The 9084-nt window shown below is 48.3% G+C and overlaps 1 long non-coding RNA gene across 1 annotated transcript; it reads left to right on the plus strand.

Annotated features, from left to right (window-relative positions):
- The first annotated feature begins 2058 nt into the window (after nt 1-2058).
- On the plus strand, nt 2059-5809 carry LOC144112859 (uncharacterized). Its single transcript, XR_013310507.1, has 3 exons — nt 2059-2608; nt 3398-3459; nt 3813-5809. It is a non-coding gene; the product is annotated as an uncharacterized LOC144112859 (long non-coding RNA).
- Nucleotides 5810-9084: the final 3275 nt, after the last annotated feature.

Below are 9084 nucleotides of genomic sequence, written 5' to 3' on the forward strand. Positions count from 1 at the left end.
GCAAAAACGCTTTCAAATACATAAATTTTTTTAAAATAGGCGGGTTATTATCCCAGAAATTGTACAAAGGCGACAGCGTGAGCTCTGTCTGTGCACTTCTAAAAAAGTGTTTTTTTTTTCTTAGCGGCTTCGCTAAGCCATATACATAGTTACACGAATCATTAAAACTGGGTCATTCCAACGCGCATTTGTTAATTACTAAATTTATGAGACATTAAAGGAAATTTTAGTGGTTAGTTGCAGCGAACGGACGGAACAAAAGTCGATGGCAGCAGCATCATTGCTATACAGTGAGCGAATGCGTTTGGAATGCTTCCGAATGCGTTTGGAAATTTTTCGAAGCACCTTAGAACTCAAGTGATTAGCGACGGAGCCCGCGGCAGACGTCGGCGCGCCGCGCCTCGACGGCGTTGACATATACTCCTCTAGTTTCTCCTGTACTAGAGCTCCCTCTGGCCGGCGCGATCTGCTGACATCTTCGGTTTCATTGAGTTTTTTTCTCCATAACTATGCTCTATCTCCGACTGCGCAGTCGGAAAATATTCGTTGTTTATCCAACTTCACACATAAACTGCGAAATATTCGGTAAGAAAAAGATGAATAAACTTGAAATTTTTGAACTCGCACAAACCTAGCCCAGGAGCTCGAACGAGTTTTAGAGCGTTGAAAAATGATAAACTGCCGTGATGGTACTCAACAAAAAATCAATCTTCTACCCAGTATTATAAATGGTACAATGTTCATCAACATCCGCCATTTACATTTAACATTGCATAAGCGGTGGCAAGCCAAGGCCAATATAGCCAGGTTTCGAAAATGGCTTAGCCAATTCTGGCAAAGAGTGGCAGAACTCTGGCTAAGATGGCCCATGATGGCAATGATTTGATGACGGCACATCAGATGCTCATTGGCAACTCTGGGCCTACTTAGGGCCACGCTTAGCCATTTGCTTTCTAATATTGGCCCGCTGTCATGTGCTACCTGAGATAGCCTTCATAGATTACGAGAAGACACTTGACTCAGACGGAAGCTCAGCAGTCATGCAGCATGCGTAACCAGAGTGTAAAAGAGGCTTACATAAAGGTACTGGAAATTGTCCATAGCGGTTGCACAGCAAGCATTGATCTTCACAGGGATACTGATAAAATAGCAATCAGGAAGAGTGTCAGGCAAGGAGACACGATTTTTCCAGTACTATTCACTGCGTGTTTGCCGGAGGTATCCAGAAAACGGGATTGGGAAGAGCTGAGGATGAAAGCTTATGGAAACACCTTAGCAGTTTCCGATTTGCAGATAACACTGTCTTGCTGACTAACAGGCCGAACTCCAAAGAATGATCGAGGAGTCCCTAGAGAGAAAAAAATGGCAGTTGCTTAGATCGGCTATGCCAGGCTATACGTATAGCGCGAGGTACGTTTCCCTGGCTGAGCTTGTTTTTCGGAAAACCTAATCGTGTGATCAGTCACACGACGGGCCTCCACATCCTTTTCTGTTGGTTCCCGTTGACTGACGCCTCCAATGGGCTCCATCTCGGCTGGTATGCGCCGTCTATTATGCTTGGCAGTCCGTCATCTCCGTTTGGGAAGGCGTTCTTCTCTCTGTTCGGGCGTCTCCGCTGCTCTCTTCGCCTGCTACCGCTCAATCTCTTTTTGTTGGGTAGCCAATTGCCAGGCGACAACCTCAGGATCGGAAGGGTAAATCTTCCCTTGACTATACCGCTGTTTAGAAGCGGATGGGCTCTCCTTCTCTGCATGCATGTCAAACGTTGTGATACAGACGCCCAAGACATCTCCGCCTTTTATACGCAATGCTACGTATGAGACGCGCGCTTCGGGTGATAGAGCGGCGTGCGGCGAGGCGGCGACGAAGAGCGCGGCGCAGCTGTGGGGTACCTCTGGTCACCATGGTATCGGCTCATGCGCACAACTGCTCATCCGCATGACGTCACGCTCGGCTTCGTTGGTGGAACGGGCACGCGGCCGCGGCGAGGGCGAAGCGAACGCCGCACCTTGCCCCTCTCCGGTTGCCATGGTAACGGCGACCGCACAACTGGGCCCGAATTACGGAACTCGCTCTAAAGTTGTAGAGCGTTACGTCAAAATGACGACAGCATGACGACAAGGCTAGACGTCAACGCGTGACGGAACGCGGAATCAACCAATGGCTAGTAGGGTGCCGCCCCGGAAGAGTTTATTTGCACGACAAGAGGCCAATTTGCACGGCAAGGGGCCGTATGCTAACTTTTTTATAAGAATACGCAGTGAATAAAATAAACATTGTTTTATTCTTTCATAAAAGTGTATTTCACTCTCACTGCCATGAAGTAAAACAAGAAGGACATTCACTTTTGCAAATAACTGCTTTCGTGGGTAAGTTTTGTTGCCATGAGGGCGCGCTGGCAGATGTAAACACTGAACATGGCGGCCTTCTAAAAAACAGCTGATCCCACGGCTAGTTCCTGCTTTTTTAGGCGTCGTCTGAAATCAAGGTTCTATTTGGTTGTCCAAAGTGAGCGGATAACAATTATCGAAGCCAGTGAAGGTCACGGGCCTCCAGAAAGGAACCTGCACGAAACGTCGGGCCCGAAAATCGACGAAGACAACTTGAGGTAAGCCTGTGTTATTGGTTTAAAGATGCCACATGCCAAGCATATGATTTGGGTTCTGTTTCTTTCACTTTAGCAAATACAAGGCGTCCACGAAGCACGGCTTGTTGGATAAAATCAACTTTTTTGGCTTCATAAACGTCTGGCACAAATGATTCAGTTGGGAAGGAGCAAGAACCAAGCAAGGCGGTTGGGCGCACGCTATCAACCTTGCTCGTTTCCGGTCGTTCTTGGCTGTGCTATAAGTTGCTGCAGCGCAGCACACACATATGTTCCTGTAAAAACATATTAGCCCGAACTCAGAGCAAAGGTTTTTCCCTGTTATTCCCTGCTTTCGAAAAGCGGAACAGAAACTATTCCCTGTTTGTTTTCCCCGCTGTGTTCGCTGCTGCAATTCTCTAAGCGGGAATTATAGTCTCGAAATGGCGCCAACACGAAGAATGCCTAGCGAGCAAGAGCTAATCGTAATAGAGTCTATGAAGAGCCATCCGCTCTTGGCTCGGGCTTCTGCCGACCTAACAAACTCATACACAGCTGTTGAAAAGCGCGAGCTGTGGATCCAGCTTGCGTCGATTCTCAACAACAAGGGGTCGGCCGTTTAAAAACATGATGTCTTTGCCTTGCGCCTTGCTAGCACTGTTTATTCCATCTGTGGTGTATTTTAGTCTCGGAGGAGGTGCAGGAATGCATAGACAAGTGGTTGAGCATTATTGATTGCTTCTCTTTTGCTAGTGCTCTTTTAGTTTCATGGTTTGCCAGTACCAATCAGCCGCACCTTTTACCCTGTTACAGCAGAGGAGATGAATGGCGAGCCTCAGCAAGTTGTCGACAAGACACACAGAGCCCCACAGACCGTGAGTTGGCTTTCCATTATTCAAGCTCCATACTACCCTTTCTGGCAGCTGATTGAAAGTAATAGCACTATACTCTCTGGCAGCATTTGCAGCAGTAGCCAAAATACTGCAGTGATTCTACAGTACACACAAAACTATCTCTCTCTGGCTTTGCCATGCAGTGCAGAATGTTTATTTCTCTTGCAATGAGGCTGTGACATCTCCTAGCAGTCTAGCAAATGTGCACATGAAATATGCTACTACAATGCTGCCCAAGATTGCTGTCCTGTATATTTATGTCAAGTCCTCTAACACATTGTACCAAATGTTTTGCGTATTCCACCACGTGATGAGCACATTTTCTTTCCCGACAGCTACACCGGTGCCCTCGCCGCAGCCCTCACAGCAGCACACACCAGAGCCCCCACTGCAGCCCTCAACGCGTGCCACGCCTAGCCTTCTTGGGAAGCGACGGCGAGACGATGGGGCCAATAAGGTGCTGCGCCAGATGCTGTATGAATCGCATCGTTTGGATTCCCTTACTGACGCCCGGAACCGCCAGGACGCTGCTTTTCAGCAAAGCATGCTGGAGGCGTGTACTCGCTGCGCACACTGCACTTTGAAGAGTCGAAGCCGTCACCTGAAGCATAATTATCAGTGCTCTCTTTTGAGCACCTCTACTTCTGTTTTGACGCCTCTTGTGGGAGGTGGTTGGGACAGCTGAGTTTATGAAACTGACACGAGTCTTCTACAGCCATACTTTGTCCAAAATGTCTCAGCACCTGAAATTTTACATAAAGCTTAAGCGAGATCTCAAAATTGGTTGTCAGTAATAATTTGTAATTGGAAGTATTTTTACATGCAGGCCATATGGGAGGTGACAGATGCTGTGCAGGCGTCAAATGGTCAGCAAGAGCTGCTCATCCAGAATGTGAACCTACTGACGCTAATCTTACAAAAGCAGCTTGAGCCACCTGCACCACATTGAATTGTTCATATTTATGTCATTATTTGCTTGTTTTTATTTTTATGAAAGAACCTCTTCATATGTTTATATTTATTCAAGAACATTATTTACTTCTCTGCCAGGTGCAGACTCATTGAACTATTTTTAGTTTGCTTGTTAAAATTTGTTTTATGTGTTTGTTTATTTACATTGTCTGCTTCTCTGTCAGGTTTCTGTTTTTGTATTTATTCAAGATCATCTCTGCCATGTGCCATAGCATCATTTTTTTATTTCTTGTAAGCTCTGCAGGCCTGGATGCTTCACACTGTTTATTTTCTTCCAGTTATGTAATTTAAGCTCTGCCAGGTGTGAAAGCCTCCTATACTCTTTTATTTTCCATTCCTTTCAAATGTTTACCTGCAGCTGTGGCGGGTGCACAAGGTGCAATTTCTAGTGCTTGTTTTCTTTCACTGCAATATGTGGGCAAGTGCAATATGTGGGGCAAAGTTGTTCTGAAGTGACTGTAGTTATGAAGGGCATCATAATATGGGGATTCTGGATAAATTTTGAACACTTCGATTTTGTGTCTGTTAAGGTTGTTTGCATGTTCCTGAGTCGTTTTTTTTCGCATTACTTTTCCTGCTTTTCCGTAAAGTGTCCATTGTGTGCATTGTAACATGTTCTATCCTCAGTAGACCCGAGGAAAAATGAGGCTTGCCAGCATTCGTCCAAAGTCGCTTCTGAACTAGTGTTGAATGCAGGCAAAAAAAAATTTGGCGGATGCTTGAGCTCCGCCTTTAAAGGTATGATGCAACAATGTTAATGTCTCTCGTTTGTGGGTCCCTTTACAACTTCAAACCCAGCCATGTTGGCTTCATCGTCTGTGATACTCGTGTGTCTTTTACACGTAACATGATTTTTTAGCCCAGTAAAATCTACGAAGAGCAATGTCTTGTGTAGCACTTGCTGTGCATTCCGCCAGTTATGTAATGTGTTTCAGCAAAGTGCAAACCAGGGCTACATCGGGCCTACAAGTCTGCACAACATGCCAAACCTGTGATTACTAGCATTCAAGCTGGCAGTCAAGATGAAGCTTTTTTTTAAGGGGCAAACAGCGTGTAAGACTTAGACGGAAAGCAAAGAAAACATAGGACGAGTGCTCATCCTGTGTTTCCTGTGCTTTCCGGCTATGTCTTTCGCACTGTTCGCCTTAAAAATGTACAGCCAACTCGCCCGTTTGGCCAGAGTGTAAGATACAACTGTTATTGTGCAATCTCTGCGCAGCACTCGACAAGGCATATGCAAATCACTGTTGATGCTGCATGCTTTTGTTCCCTGCTGTGTGTTACAGTTGGCAAACTAGTATGAACAGCTGTGGCGAAAAAAATTATTGTGACCAATGAATAAACGTGGTGCAAAAACAAACGCTTTACTGGTTCCTAGCAGTCTCCACACCACACTTTTCCCTCGTGCACATTCATCAAACACATAGTTACAGCAACTGTTTGCCTAAGTGGGCAGGTCGACGTAAGCAACGGCGAAAGACGGTGTACAAGGATGCATTTCACTTGTTGGACGAGCTGTTTCGGCGTGTATTTCGACTTGAGAAGGAGAAAGTGCAGTAGCTGTGCGGCAAGCTTGCTGATGCACTGAAAGGCGTACTGGTGACCACTGCCGGTGGAGCAGCAGTTGGTGTGTGCACTTCATATCTTGACACTGGAGGCTTTCAAGCGCACGTAAGAAAAGGTAATTTACAAATGCTGGAATGTGGCTACCAGTGGCCAAGGGCATCATATCACACAGGGGCTCACGCACTAACAGAGGGCAATGGCACTGCCCGTAGCAAGAGTGGCTACGACAACTCGCCACGCCAGCACGGCGAGTCATTGCAGCCACAGCTGCCAGATGGGCTAGGGCTTACTGCCGGTGGTGCTGCTGTTGCCGCTGCTGCTGCCGCTGCTGCTGTCGCCGCACCATCTGCAGGTGTGCTTGCCTCTGCGGACGGGTTGTGCCAAAGAGGCCAATTATACGGTCTCGCATGGCTCTACCACGCAGGTAGGTCATGCGGGATCCTGTCCCCGCCAAGTACCCGGCAAGCAGAGGTGGTCCATTGTTGTCAGGGTCATCAGTAGTGTCGTCTTCGTCTGCAGCCAGGGCTTCTTCAAGACAGATGTTGTGCAACGCAGCACACGCTGCAATGATGACCACCGCCCGCTCCGGCTCGTAGTGGAGTGTCCGGTACCTTTGAAGGCACCGGAAGCGGCTTTTGAGAACACCAATGCAGCTTTCCACAACACATCGCATTGAGGCGTGTGCTGCGTTGTACTGCCCTTCTGCAGTGTTTGCACCAGGATGCCCTGACACTGGTGTGAGCAGCCACGGCTCCAGTGGATATCCACTGTCTCCTGCACGACCAAAATTTGCAGTGAAGTGTGTTGTTGCCTATGTAATAAATGATTCATATCAAGCAGCTCAAAGCCAGTATGCTGAACCAGAATTCATAGGCATGCAGAATATTCATGACTAAGGGGTACCTCTGTAAGCACAGCCTTCTAGGTTAATGATGTACTGTGATATCTTACACGACAATAACGATGTGCACACCTCTTCTGCCTTGATGTTTTACGCTTGAAATACGATTCACTTTATAACAATGTTTCTTGTGCCTCTGCACCAGCAGTAACAGTAAATACACAAAAATAAATACGATACATCATATTGTTGCATGTCATCCATGTTATAACCCGCCTCTTTTAGGTATGAGCCACTGCTGTAGCTTAATACGTGCTGTCGAAGTGCTGCTTACCCAGAAGAAACTCTCCATCCTCCAGCAGCCCGTGCTCCACCTTCCGACGCAGCCGTGAGTAGCGCCAAGAAAAGGCATCGTGACAAGACCCCGGGCAGCGAGGGTCGACCGCAAGGATCTTCATGTCTGCGTCGCAGATCTGCGAGAAACACAGGCAGACAATCTTGGACGTGAACTTCCACTGTCGAGGTCGCGGCTTTCGAACCCATGCGGTCAGAAAGCCAGTCTACTCACGATCATGGTGTTCATCGCATAGTATCCTTTGCGGCTCCAGAATGCTGCCCGGTTTGCTGGGTCTCCCCGCGGCGCTTTTATGGCAATCAGCGTGCCGTCGACGCAGCCGACGACGCCGGGGATGGTGCAGCGGGGAAGGAAGGTCGCCTTCGCTGCCGCCTTTTCTTCGGGGTGCGCCGGGAAACGCACCCGTCCCATCTGTGCGCCGACTTTGCAGATGGCCTCAGCCACACGCCGAACGCACTTGCTCACCGTCGGTTGTGCGAGGCCGACGGTCTGCTCGTTGCCGACGCACACTTGAAAGCCCCCGGAGGCAAAAAAAACGGAGAGCGCACAGCACCTGCCGCCGCACCGACAAAACGCTCGTCCGTACGCCTCGCAGTTCGTCTGCAAGTTCGCCGCACAACCACTCCACGTTCTCCTTATCGAGTCGAAATAACCGACGGAACAGCTCGTCCGGCAAGTCATACGCGTCCTCGTACACCGTCCTTCGTCGTTGCTGGCGCCGACGTTGCTGCCTCCGCCACCAATAAACAGCAGACGCCGCCGCCGCCATTTTCCCTCTAAAACTCTGTAGACCGACTCTTCGCGGTCGCAAAAAACAGTCTAAAACCGCGGGCATAATTAGGTGTTCAACGTCATGCGTTTTTTCTTGTCCGTGACGCCATTGCAGCTTCCCGTGACGCAACTTTTCAAAATGGCGCTGGCGACCAATAGGAGCGGGCATTTTAGAGCGCTCTCAATTGTAGAGCGGTCGGAGCGAGTTCCGTAATCCGGGCCCTGGCCTCTCCTATGCACTGCGATATGCTCGACTGGTAGCCCAGTGTAGCTCTCGCTGCAAAAACATAATAGCGGGTGTAAAAATTAGTATGAACAACACATTGGAAGGAAGACCTAAGCTCCACCTCAAGGGTATGACGCGATAGCGTTGACGGTTAATTCTCTTATATGCAGAAGGTCATTCTCTACTTTATATTGATACATAGCTCCCTGGGAGTCCTCATACATCTTCTGGCGCATTGGTGCAGCGGTTAAGCGATGCGCCACTGCCCTGCGATGGAAGGTGCTCCGAGCGGCGAGCCTTGTGCGGCCCATGCTGCTCTTCCCGAGCGACCAATAATTACTTTAACTGCCATTTGCCACCTGCGACAGTGGGCAGTTTCCTCACTATCCAGTGGGCAGCTTGTGATGACGAAGGAAGGTCACGTGACCTATGTGGCCCGCCTGCCTGCGAGTTTTTTTCTCTGGGAACCACCTCTCAGAGCCATGCTCGTGATTTTTCTCCCACAAAGCCGACGCCGGATTTCATGGAGAACGGGGCCTATAACGTTACCGTGTTAATATAATGTTCAAAAGTCTCGGAAGGGAACAATATTTTACAACAGTCCGCGAAGCATTGGAAGCGGTGACGGAATACATCTACTTAGGGCAGGCAGTGGCTAGAGATCCGGAAAACGAGAGTGAAATTACTAGGAGAATAAGAATGCGGTGGAGTTCATTTTGCAGGATCTCATAGGGGATTAATAGCAGTTTACCAATTACCCTCAAGTTGAGAGTACATAAGAACTATATCTTGCCAGTGCTCTCATATAGGGAAGAGACATAGGGGCTAACGAAAAGGGTTAAAATTTAATTGGGCGCAGCACACAGAGCTACGCAA

This window comes from Amblyomma americanum, chromosome 1 (genome assembly GCF_052857255.1).
Source record: "Amblyomma americanum isolate KBUSLIRL-KWMA chromosome 1, ASM5285725v1, whole genome shotgun sequence".
NCBI classification, from domain to species: Eukaryota; Metazoa; Arthropoda; class Arachnida; order Ixodida; family Ixodidae; genus Amblyomma; species Amblyomma americanum.